We start from the raw sequence: 14,185 nt of genomic DNA on the forward strand, positions 1-14,185 counted from the left end.
GCAGAGCCCTTGGTGACTGTATTTTTGTCATACTTCCAAAAAACTGATTCAACTAAGCCTTGATCCACGCATAACAGATAATTTAAGAGAAAGAGAAGGAGAAATATTGTTATACAAAGACACTTGTCACCTGCACACCATTGTATGGTCCCACAAAGGCCACCAACTCTCTGCTCCTGTTCTGAGAAGGGAGCTGAAAACAGGATCTCGTCCATCCCACTCCACCTGAGGACCGAACTAAAGACCCATAGCCAGCTGATGGGATGTAAGTCAAATGGATTTTGGGGACCCTGAGGGGGGTCCAAGAGGGGGCAGTAAAATGACTAGCCAAAACACGACTGAGAAAAAAGAGAATATTTTGAATGAAAACAGTGGGATCCATAGAAGATTTGCATGTTTTCCCGGGGGAGGTGGTGTGGGGGAAGAAAGGGTTGTGATTGATTTTTTTTTTTTAGGGATCAATGAATGTGGCAAAAGCAAGGACCTATAGCCAACATACTTAGTAACAAGTATCAATGTGGTGGAAGTGCTTAAATTCATGGGTATTTTTTATGCCTATTACAGTAATGGTGTGTACGTCTTTAGATAAATAAATTTATAAGACCCTGATACCACAGTTTTAACAACATTTTGTGTTTCAGCTCTTTCAGCATAGCCACAGGATAGAGTGACATTTGCAGGAGAGTGACCATGAACCTTTGGAAATTCTCAGGATGACGCCCTAATTTCCATGATTCAAAAAAAATTTCTGTCATTCAAAAGAGATGCGCCAGAAAAAAATAAAATACTTTTTCTCTCCATTAATTTATTCTGATTAAGTCATCCAGTTGTAATATTCTCTTACTATTTCTGAAATCTGTAAATATCACCAAATGCGCAAAGGCAATCACGTGAAATGCAAAAACCACAGGCACAGCATTGTCTTGCTCAACCCATTGGAATCTGTCACTGAACAAAGGAACTTGAAAAAAAGAAAAAAAAAAGAAGAAGACCCACTGTGTTGGAAGAAAAAATGTTCATGCAGACACACAAACCAATAAAAGCAAGAAAGTTCTGAATCCAGGTCGCTGTGGAGTCCTAAACACAGGTCTATTGTGTTTTGATGCAGCAGAAGCCCATATGGTCTTCCATTAGAGGGTCTCAAAGCAATGGGCAGTGTTACCATACCATATGTGCTGATTTGAACTACTGTGATGATTTATGTTAGTGAGCATAAGGAATTTTTTGCTGTCCCATTTTTTTCTTATTCCTGTTCTGTTAGCAGAAGCCTACAAATGGACAACCTTGTCATTGGAGGTTTCGAGCAATAATACTAAATTTGTCTCTGAAAAAAAATGAGAAAAATAACTATAAGGCCAACAGAGCAGGACTTCATGTTTAAAAGTGAGTTCTCTAACCTGGAACTACAATTTTCCACCAAATGAAAGATCCCAGTTTCTACTTCAGTTTCACACTGCTTCTAATCAATTCCCTGCTAGGAAGCTACAAAAAGGCAGTGGCCAAAAATGAACCTTATGGAAATTTACCTCTCAGAAACCGAGCCCCACAATGCAGGTTTGTTTCTCAATTTCCCCTTTTAAAACAAAGCAACTGGAAAGATAATCAAACATTAAAAGTATCAGTGAGTAAAAGAAGAAAAATCTTGCTTTCTGGGAGAAAGAAATAGTAATGTAGCTAAACAAAGCAATAAAAAAGCCAGCATCATCTCTCTTTTTATCCATAGAAATAACCAGAGCTATCCGTGACTTTCCTACGAAGGATCAGTTCTGTGTATAAAAGTCACCACATAACACCCAACAAGCAAGCCACTCATCCTGTTCTGCTGGGTATTGCAAATTTTGATAAAGATCATAAAAAAGACAAAACAGCCCACTAAACAGAGGAGCAGATTTCTTTCTCCTTTCCATGCTGTTACAGCTCTAACTACCCCACCCCACCAAATGTCATTGTCAAGTGTAACTGCTTGGTGAAGACACAGGTTGTAATCTACAGACTGTAGATTTGCTACAGAGAACCAGCTGAATAATTAATTCAGCTGACAATTGTTGCTTTTCCATATTTATAAAATGTCAAGACAAAAATGGCATAGAAGGAAATTTCAACAGCACAAAGATAGGAGGTATTCAATCCCTTATAAAATCTTGGGCAGCTGCCAGGCAGCCATAGCAATTGTTCTCTTCCAACTCAATGTAATGCTCCAACTCAATTTTCCCTAAACCTTTTTCTAAATCTCAGAGAAACACCAAGTGCTCCAATGTCAGATGGTGCTCTAAGTTGTTGATTTAAGAACATGGAGGGGAAAAATTGAGGTAACTCACCCAGTTATATGTACATAGCTTTGTGTGTAGAGATGCATATGGACTGTATGTGCAAATACACTGACATGAGGTTCTGGTAGTTTTACAGATTATTTCTTTATCATCAGCACATTTGCAATTGCCTATACACCATGGGAATTAAATCAGAAATCAAATAAGCTGTTCATATATTTTATAGAATTGACTAGCTAAAGCAAGGCACATTCTGCCAAAAAGCCATTTGCAAGAAGGATCCACACAATGAACCTAAGGAAAACCCATGGGGGTTTCTGTTAGGGCCAGGTGGAGTGAACTGGGCAAAGCAGAACAGACAAGACAGAAAATATGTGGTTGTCCAGAAACATGTGCAAAAAGAAATGCTTAGGGCCAAAGTGCTGGCTAGAAATTCAGCTTGCTTACCACAGGCAGAAAAGCAGACTCAGCTCATCCAGTAAATGTAAATCATGTCATTCCACTAAGTTACACTGAATCTATCAAGCTCTTAACAGAATTATTAATCATTGTGTTTTGAACTTGTTTAAATCCTTAATCTATCGATTTCAAAGTGCCAGATCTCAGGAAGGACAAAACTCTGTTGGTGAGAGGGGATGACAGGACCGGAAAAATGCAATGTATTCAACAGAAATAGCAGAGCGTCTTTCTCCTGGAGTGAAGTCCCTCCCACTGTAAAGAACAATCAGTTAGTTCAAACCTCAGGAACCTGAACATACACAAGTCCATAAGTTTTTGATACAGTCCCCCAAAATATCCTTCTCTCTCAATTGGAAAAAGATGAATTAAACTGTTGGATAGATAAGAATTTTGAATTTTGAATAAGAAATTTGAATGGTTGCATCCCAAGGATAGTGGTCAATGGCTCAGAGTCCTGATGGACATAAGTGGTGTCCCTCACCAGTCCATGCTGGTGCTGTTGCCTTTTCCAGCCTAGAAATGAAACTCAAGATAATTTTAATATGAGAGCTAATATAAAAGTGGATTTTGTTGAAGGCCTTCAGGGGCAGTTATGGAAAGGTGTCCACAAAAGCCCACCCACACAGGGTGAATATAATTTTTATATGTTTAGAAAATTAGCATAATTGAGAGAAAAGCACAAATTAGGGGGGCATATGATGTCAAGCTCCTTCTCTGGAGCCCCCCACCTTTGTGCTAGCTCTACTTTGTTTATGAAGATGTATCTTGAAGAGTTGTTCTCAGCCTTGGTCCCAGGAGAGATAGGATAGGAGTTTTGTATCTCCCCCGTCTTGGAGCTCTGGAATTTATTTTGTCTTTCTGCCTAGGAAAAAGCAATGGCAAATTACTTTATGATGACCTTTACTTAAATTACTTAACTTAATTACTAAATTTACTAAATTACCAGTTTACTTACTAAATTACTTTACTTGAATTACTTAAGATGACCTTTAAGGTCCCTTCTAACCCAAGCCATTCTATTTTTCTAAGGTTCTATGATACCATGACTCATTGAGCAAGTCCTTGATTTGGCTACCAAATAGATAGGGCATAGTGGGATGGATGGATGGATGGATGGATGGATGGATGGATGGATGGATGGATGGATGGATGTCAGTTGCCCACCAATCTTCTCCATCACTCCTGTCCTCTGTAGAACACGGGGGGAAAAATGACATGGAGAAAAAAAAAATTGTGGGTCAAGATAAAGGCAACTTAATAAAGCAAGAAAAAAGGTTATGCACAGAAGCAAAGGAAAGCAAAGTTTTGTTCTTTATTTCCCATCAGCAGACAATGCTCAGTTGCTTTCCAGGAAGTAGTGCTTCCAGATGCACAGTGGTGGCACTAAAAGACAAATGTATTAATAACAAATGCCTGCTCCCCTCTTCTCTCTTTCTCTTAGTTTATATTGCCAAGCATATGCCATATGGTATGGAATATCCTTTTGGTCAGTTTGGGTCAGATGCTTTGGCTGCATTCTCCCAACATCTTGCCCATCCTCACTGGTGAGCAAGGAAATGTTGGAGAGCCTGCACTGATGCTGTGACAGCACAGCTCAGCAGTAGCTAAAACACTGGTATGCTATCAACACCTTTCTAACCACCAGTGCAAAGCATGGCACTACAAGGGCTGCTGTGGGGAAAATTAGCTTCATCTCAGCCAGAGCCAATACAGTGGATCAGTCCAGCTGTAGATTACTTCTTTCATTCATTTTTGCATTATTACGACAGAACGCCTCACGGGGAAGCCTAAATAACTCCATTTTATCAGTTCTTAAAATAGAGTCAAACATCATGCAGAACTTAATGAAAAGAACAGTAATCAAGCTGCAAAAATAATCCAGGGGTTTTTATCCCTTTTTATTTGATCCTAATCACTCTGTGCTATAGGCGGTCAGTAGACACAGGATTGGAAGATAAATAAATGCACCCTGGCAGCTGCCTCAGCTGCCACTGCAAGTTCTTTCTGACACATAATTAGAAAACAAATGGAAGATTAGCTTAATAATATTCATTAGCATCTAGCGAAACCAAGAGCATTTCACGTTCAAAGCATGTTGGGCTTTTTGATGAGTTTAAGAAAATTCTGTATATCCACCCTTCAGTTACGAGAAGACTGGGGGATGGGGCAAGAAGGCGAGGGAGGAGAGGAGGAGGGAGAGAGGGGGAGAGAGAGCTTGCATGGGGTTAACCCCTTTCTCTCTTGTCCATGCTATTTATTGATGTGGCTTTTTCCACAAGTCTTTCTCCTAATCTTCAGGGCAGGAATAGTTAACAGAAAAGCAGGGTCTCCTTTCAGGCATTGTTGTTTTTCCAAGCTCCCCTTCTTTTTCTTTTTTTTTTTTTTTCTCAAATTATCCTAAGTAAGGATTTTAATGATATTCAGAAATCACGGCTGTCTTGCTGAATCGCTGTAGGACTGACCTCCCTTGATAGTTCTTAAATTATTCAGCTATCAAGGGCCTGCTAAACATTAAATTAAGCATCCTCTCTCCCCTGTCCTAAACCATTAAGTTATGCAAATGCACAGATAATGGGGCATATGACAGCTGGAGGCATTAATCAGGCAGCTCTGTCTCTGGGCTGTTGTTATGTAGAAACCGCATCTGCCAACAGACAGAAGAGACACAATTAGATCTCACTTAATGGAATAAGAAGAAACTACCGAGCTCTCTACACTCCTGTTAGGTTGTAGACCTGGGAGGGAATAAGGCACTTGGGAAATCTCACTCGCTCTCTGTTTCTCTTGCTCTCCTTTTTTTTAATACCTGTTCTTCCAATTGAAATGAAAAATTACCTGTAATTGTTATCATTTGCAAACAAAGCCTGTCAGAAGACCTACCCGCTGTTTACAATGGATGTTTTTCTTTCTCCTTGCTAAGGTTCTTTGGGGAATTTTCCTTCATTTGTTTTTTTAACTAATGCTCTGTCTTTTGCTGGAGGAGGGTGGAGGGGGGAAGGAAGCAAATAAATGGGTCTCCCTTTACACCATTCAAATTACTGCTTTGAAAATGAACTGGCATGCTCAATCATAGCAAAGAAGCATATTGCTGAGGCATGACTCAGTTTGCCAATTGTACATATGTGATGATTTCTTTCTTATTACTTGCTAATTATTGGAGGCCAGTCTTTGCATGCAGATTTTTCTGGCACTTTTAACACATTTTCCCCCACAAAATTTCTTCTCCACTCTAATAAGGTGGGTGGGGGTGGTGCCCAGAAGTTTTGGGATATCCTATGAATTTCTTAAAGGGGTTTGGAAAAGAGTCTAAATAATTTAATGCAACTTACTTTAAGAGCAGCTTTAAAAAATCCTTGTTTAAAATTTGGGCTGTGAAGAAACATGGATCAAAAAATACTGAGTAAGTGGTAAGTGTGCACACAGGAGTTACGGTGTTAGAAAGGAACCTTTTTCCTATAAAGACTGACCTTGTGTAATCTGCCAGAATTTATTAAAGCCTTCATTATTAATAAAGTATATGATAGAATTTTCTTACCACAAAGATTTTTCACCCATAGTAAGCTCTCCCCTTCTCTCTGAAAGAATACCTACTGAAACAACTTCAATAAATCCTTTAGGCAAAATCTTTAATATAGGTATTTTCCCATGGAGAAGTGTCTTGGTTTGAAAAGACAAGTGTCTGCTAAGGAAGGCAGGAGCCTCTCTTGAAATGGACAATGTAAACCCCCTCGCTCTGAATTATTATAGTTTTGAAAATAAGGGGCTCTTAGGCAAAGATATGGGAGTAGGAATAACTGTTCTTTATCAAGGTCAAGGTGTTGGTAGCAATCTGATTAAATGGTGGCTGCAGACTTTTAGGAGTGACAGATGTGGTTCTGTTGAAGCAGTGATCCTGTAGAAGGGTGTAGTTTTCCTCTGAAGGTCCAGTGCTGGTGTAGATGAGCCTGGGCTTTCTCTGGGAAGCCAGTGGAAAAAGGCAGCACCTCTGGTAATCCAGTGGGAAAAGGCTGCCTGTGGTGTTCCAATACTCAGATTATATCCAGGTAGGAATGCTTGACTCCTCTCCCTGGTTGGCACATCTCAGAATGGGATGGTGTAATTTTATCAGTCATGCAGTGAGACTCAATGGCCCATTAACAGAAGATATCTCCCTGGAGAGAGGATGGGTTGTGAAACAGATAAAGAAAACTGCCCCACCTGGTTTTAACAGCTGACCTACTAACAGAAGATAACAGAAGATAACAGAAGATAACTGCCCCACCTGGTTCTAAAAGATGGCAATGGGATACACACCCCCGACCACATCTTGCATTGCAACCTTAGATAAGTAGCTGGGCATTTAATTCTGATTATGTATTAACTTATTTAATAAAAGCAAAGAATGTCAGTCTTTACTGACACCAACTTTGATTTTTGGAAAGCAGTGACTTTTTTTCTGGGACTAATGTTAAGATTAAAATGTTCATGAAGTAGTGGAACATGTTAGTGAGCATACATCAGTTTGCATACTGCTACTCAAATAAGCCCAATACATGCTGCATGCAATTAGTAATACAGATCTTTTTCTGCCCAGCTGCCATGATCAGAACTTCTGCCAAAGGTTTTACAATCCAAACTGCTACCATATTGGTAGAACACTAAAAATGGATCTCTACCTCCACACACAAAATAGTCACCACTTCTTTCACTACTAAAAGCCTGAGATCTTATGAGCTTAACTGTCACCTACAGGTGAGCAAAGCTAGAACCCTATATCTAGGGAGGAAGAGAACAAATCTTAGAATCCCTAAACACCAGGTCTTCCTTAGGAATCCACTTTGGGGAAAAAAAGGAAGCACTGGGATAAAAATTCTGGATGGTCACAGCCGCCAGATTTCCACATTTAAAAAAAGAGAGAATGATAGAAAATGCAAGCTGCTTCTCTTATTTCTGTGACTGCATCTCTGACAAGCAGCTGGAGAGCTAAGACCTTAAAACTGTAGATATGAAGCAGTGCTAAAGTAATAATGTGACTTTCTGATGACTTCCATTCATTTTGTTTTTCTGTGTTCCTTTTTATCTCAGAAGTAGTGGGAATTTGAGCCAATATACTTCATCTCTATCTCCACTTTTTATCCAGAGAACAACTTTTCCTACTGGTCCAACAACCTTCAGGGTAGGAAAAATAGAAGCCAGGTAGAACATAACACCTCCAAATCTTATTACTTTCATTTTAATTTTTGACAATCATGGTATTTCAGACATTACTTCAGCTGCCCAGATTGGTTGATGTGTTTGCTCCCAGTGATCATAGAGACACAGGTATCATTCCTCTTGTTTACAAGTTGCTCCCAGAGATCTGGATTATGAAGCTCTTTATAAACTTCTCAGCACCAAAAATGACATGCAAGCTAAATACTGGTTTCTTTATTATTGAGATGTTGGATGGCTTCTGATTTGGGTTTGCAAATCTTCATTGGAGTATTTTACTTTGAAATCAAGGGATACACAATTAACATCTTAGATTTTCTATAAGTCTAGAAGTATTGTGTCAAATCAACAATATGTGTGTAAATTATTGTACACAAATTCTATGTCTATAAATTGCATAAATTTCTGAATCCTTCACTGGAGAGGATGGGACAGATGAAGATAATCAAACCCACTGTTTGTCCCATATTGTATGCTTTGTGACATTTAACTACTTTCTAGTTCCAATTCTGAAATTGTGCTGACTATGAAGCAGCAGTCCATGAACAGTGAATACAGTTATTTTTGAAATTCCTCCATGCCAATGCATACTAAGTTTTCAGTTGCATTTTTCAGAAGAAGATAAATAGAGGTATCTGACCAATCTGAGTGCTTATTCTGCATTACGACAAGATAGACATGGCATTGTAATTAAATATCTCTGTAAATATGCCTGAATAAGGCATATGTATAGAGCACTTACAATTGTTACAAAATTTATCTAAGGTAGTCTTGGCCTATGGTGCTACTTACAGTCTAACTGCAAGTTTATAATAAGATATACTCCTTTTCTGGCCACTGGTTATATTTTGACAAGCATATGTGGGAATAATTTCCTGGGTGATCCTGTGTTGCAGGTGAATGGTACAAAGACATACATATATATATTGAATTCTATTAGCAGAGATTGAGCATATCAAAAGATAAAATATTTCATGATGCAAAAATTTTTCTTGCATGATGGCATCATACAGAAACTAGAGATCACAGCATACATCTGTGTTTTAAATAAGAAAGTGAATGCACATGCTTATTGGTGGTTACTGCTTATTGGTTACTGCTTTTATTGGTGGTTCACAATTTAATAAAATTTAATATAAAATATTAAATAGGTTGCAGTCGCCATTCATGTACATTCATGTAATTACCTTGCTGTTCATTTGTTTCTGGCAGAGTTGCAATCATACAGTGCTCTCAGACTGCTTTGGAAAGGAGTGTGGCAGCACTATCTTCACATTCTGTCTTAGGGAAAAGTGTGTGTTCAGGAACACTTCCTTAAGTGAGACAACAGTGGAGAGAGCAGCACTGAAATTGTTGACTTCTGGAACAGCTATCTCACTCTCATTCAAGAAAGCTTGTCCTCAAATATTATTTTAAATTGATTTCTAAGCACCATGATTGAAAAGCACCATTATAATAAGGTATTCTGCCAACATTTGTAAACATTTAGCATTTTACTATTTGAAATCTAAAAAAAGCTGTTCTGTCATCTTCAAATGTGTATTACACTACATATGTAGGTACATTTATTTTGAGATTAACTGGAAGCTTAAAATATGCAAGGGCAGATAGTCCTATGTTGAATTTCTAAATTTGATAACAGAATTTGCAACATGTTCTTTGTCTTGAATCCACAAGTGCTTTTTCATATATGCTGAGTGGCAATATGTATCAGCTAGGACTGAATATGTAGGTTACTTTTTGAATGTAAGTTGACTATAAAGAACACAACTCCCATTATGCATACATATATACAAATAAGCTCTTTGTGTTTGCCTACTACAGTGTAATGACTGGACTGTTGTTTATATTTGCCCCTCCTTCAGACACAACTTTTTGCTACTTTATTACCTGTGACGGAGCCCTGATTGCAATGTTTCTCTGAAATTTAGGGCTAACTTTCAAAAATTCAAACCTTCTCTCACAGCTTTGCTACCAATTTCATGACAATTGGACTGCACCTAGTGTAGTAATTTAACACAAAATTACATTGGTTTAGCCTATTAAGGCAGTAAACAACACACAATACTTTCACTACTGTACGGTGAGAAACAGTCACAAATATATCGCAATTTAAGTCATCTACATCACCACTGGTCATCCATGCTAAGCTTATTTCTGATATTAGCTGTTTTTTACTCACTGGCTCCAAAGCACATCCTGATCATTTGCTGCTCTGATGCTTTCCTTGATTGCTTTGACTGATTACCTTCTTCTCCATTCAGTACAACTTTTCTCCTCAAAAGGTAAGAACTGTCTCTGTGTCTTTATTCATTTCATATGTTTTCAGGTCTGCAACATGATAGGTTTCAAGCTCCACTCATTTTCTATTGAAGGATATTTTATACAGGTCAACATTTCATACAGATTCCTATCTCTATTAGTAATTTTTGGTATGCTTGGGTTTTATTGTTCTGAAAGGAAATACATGCTTTTGCACAGTTCTGCTCACGTTATCTGTCTGTGGACACCATTAGACCTTACTTACTGTTGCTCAGATACTGCATTTTCTTTTCAGGTCTGCTTTTTGCTTGGTTTTACAAAAAAGCCAGTTGCTGAAATCCTGGTCTCTGGTGACTTCAGCCTACACTTTGATGAAAGATTTTCTCAGTGTCACTTACCAGTTGCCTGATTTTCCCTTGCCACGGCTCGCCTTTGTCCTCACCTTTACACATTCTGTCAAGGCTTGTATTTCCAAAGCTGTAGGGACAGGCCACATTTCTCCATTCACTCCCCTTGGGAGTCAGCCTCCACCTGAGTACTCATGACACACCTGCTTCCAAATGCATCCAAAGATCAAGCAGATCTGCAGTTTACTGTCCAGCGAAATACAATATTGGGCAGTTGCGAGTCTGGAGCGGAAGGACAAAATTATCACTTGTGCTCATGGTCTGTACACAATACTAGTATTGCCAGCAGGTTTGCGTCAAGACTTCCTCAGTGTGAGTGCTTCCTGGACACTCACCAGCAGAATTCCTATCACATCAACAGATGCATCCTTCTCAAACCTGTGTCAGGCTGCCTCTGATCATTCTGCTTTTCACTGTCATCAGTCAATAGAAATTAATGCAAATCCACTGGTCTTCAACAAATTGATGATACTTCATCAGTAATTCCAATCCACCCCAACAGATCAAGCAAGACCAGCTTCTAATCAGGCAAGAAATCTGGCCCTTAAATTAACAAAACTTTGCCATACCTAATTTCACCATGACAAGGGAGTTTTTTCCACCGCCTGCAGAGTAACATGGCACCATCTCTTTTGTACCACTCCTCACACTGCTCTACAGTGAGAACTCTTACCCTCCACATCCTGGGCTACAGGGGACTTTCAAAACAGTTGGTCAGTCTACTAAAAGTGACATTTTCTAGGATGTGATCTGTGCATCTTTTAGTAGTTTGCATGTGAATTTACACAGAATTCTTTTCAGAGTTTCCAGGTTTTCTATGAAACTTTTACAAATTTGTTAAATCATCCATTGGTCATTCAATTTCTATTTTCACCTGATTGATTTTTATAATGTCCCAGGCAGCAGCAGATTTCCAGTAAATGCAAGCTGGCTCATATCGTTTATTTCACTCACTTCCACCAGACCATTTACTGGTTGTTTTCCTCAGATTATTTTCTTTCTGATAATATTAGACATTGAGATTTTTCCTTCCATTTTCTTAGTCTATGTTCCAAAATCACTGCAATCTATTATCTATATAGTCTATATATACAGAGAGATCTAAGATATTCACATAATAAGATTTATGAGATAAAAGATAGCTTCTTTGTATTTTGTATAAAATCTGCCAGATATATACTTCTATTATGTGTCTCATATATAATACATTTTTATATCTTGACACCCATGTTCATTATAGATATCAGCACTTCCTGTGTGGAGAGAAGTTGAACTCTGAGCCCTCAGGCCTCCCTAAGTTCAGAGGCATACTGAAAATGATAATAATCCATGGTTTGTTTTGCCATATTACTTAATTAATCCAGCAGCACTTGAATTGCATTCTTCTTTCACTGGATATTAAACCAACTTGTCAATTGTAATTGCAGAGCTCTTTTACCTTTTTTATCTCATTCAGGCCAGTCCTACTGAGTCTATCTTTTCTTGCATGATATTGCTTTAGTTCAGTCATTTTTAGTCCAAAGGAAATACATGGTATAGAGAGCTGAAATAAAAATAAAATGGCCAGCAAGTGCATGAAATAATACTTGTAATTCATACATAAACTTAATTAATATTTCAAAATATTTTCATTATAAAACTGTATCTGTAGAAACATAATAAAACTTGTACAGATTATTCTAATACATCAGGAGTCAATAAATTCAAGTTTTTAGGAAGTTTCTACTCTGGTGTGTTGAAGATGCATCAGTCTGTTAAAATGGGATCACAGTGCAACTCTGCCAGTTGTACAGGAAAACAAGTACTTCCAAGGAATATCAGGTAACATTCAGTACTTGTAAAGCTGCTTCTTTCTCTGTGCACAAGCACACAAAGTTACTTTTAAAAACTAGGTGCATAGCTTTCTTGTCGTCATTTAATTTTTGCCTTCCCTCTTCAATTGACGCTGAACAGGAAAACATACGCAGATAGAAAGAAAACCTGAGCAAAGCATTAACAACTTAGCGTAAATTAATGACATCCATCACCACTTGAACCACAGGAATATCCACCTGACGTGGATATTCCAGGCCTTCAGAGAGACATAACTTTTGTGTCATCATTTGTGTTATTTTACCCACCAAATATTCTAGAATCAAGACCTGTGAGCAGCTCCCTTAAGTGCATAGAATTTCAACCTTTATCATAACTGTGAGCATGATCAGGCTGAAATAGACAAGCAGATAGGTAGTCACATAGTTTTGCCAGCTAGAGACCATAAGTGGGCCTTATTCTCTTTTGTCCTTTTTACAGAACAGTCCCCATTTTTATTCCTTTTTGAAAGATGTGGTCCTCACAAGTCTTTTCAAGTATCTGTATGTCTGACGTATAACACCGGTAAATTTTGTTCTTTTCTCAGGAAGCTGAAACCTAAAAGTTACTGAATCAAAGCTAACATGTGATCTGCTCATCTTGTTTATCTCTCTGTGCATTTGTTTTATTTATTTTCTCAAGCATATTTAGTGTGCAGTCTCTTTGTGGAGTATTATATATTTCTAAATAATGCAATATTGCTGACAGAATTTATATGACAGAATCACTGATATTGATGGGACAGCCTTAATGTCTCTCTGTTTATTATTATGAAGTGTCTTTGCTAGGATGCAGAAAGTAGTATTCTTAAGGTCCTCTTCACTCTACATGATTAGTTGTGCTGCCCTAAAATAAAATCATAATTCATTCTGGATAGTGACAGTGATCTCGACAATCAGTAACACTCATCATCAGTAAGATATCCATTCACCGACTATTCCTTTCATTTCCCTTTCTGTGAGACAAAATCCCAGACTAGGCAGAAACCTCCATTACTCACTTGAGTCATGAGTTATCCCCATGAACTCCAGGCAGGCAGGGTACCCCAGCCACTCAGTGAGCATGCCCCCACAGGGCACCAAAGGTTCTGTTACAGACAAGAAAAGGAAACCTAAACATCAGTAAAAGAGAGAAACTGAAGTGCTTATATGTTATCCAAAATGAGTTTTTTAGCATTTCTCAAGTGTTGTCTCAGCTAGAGCTCAGCATTGTCATCTCATCTAGGCAGGAAAGTAGGCAGAAAGTGTCTACAGTTACCTTTTCTTGAAATTTCCCACTGGTGCAATGGTTTTCTTGTAGTTCTGCCTTCTTGTTTATGGCTAAGTTTTTTAGATGCACAGAACTCAGCTGTCTAAAACTCCAGCAGATTGTGCAATCCTAATCACTCTTGCCAGCAAAGATCTAATGCAGAACTGACATAGCAATTGCTTCGTTGTAGAAAATGGACTGTAGAGAGAATAGTACTGCCTCTGCCACATAGCCCAAGTAGCTGTTCCTAGACTGCCTGAGAGCTCATTTTGCTGTATCTATTAAATGTATGGTGTCAGAACCCAGGACACCCCTCAGAGTGCTCTGGATGGCCCGAGCCCCTGGCCGGGGGCTCTGAGACCCTGGCATGCAGCCAAAGACACGTGGGGTTTCGATCTTAGCCCATGGAGCAAATTACCAACTCTGTATGAAAAATTACAAGTCACAAAAGTTCAGATAGCACAATAGTAGTGATCACAGGGTGAAGAGAAAAATTTT

The sequence above is a fragment of the Motacilla alba genome, chromosome Z, assembly GCF_015832195.1.
Source record: "Motacilla alba alba isolate MOTALB_02 chromosome Z, Motacilla_alba_V1.0_pri, whole genome shotgun sequence".
Taxonomy (NCBI): Eukaryota; Metazoa; Chordata; class Aves; order Passeriformes; family Motacillidae; genus Motacilla; species Motacilla alba.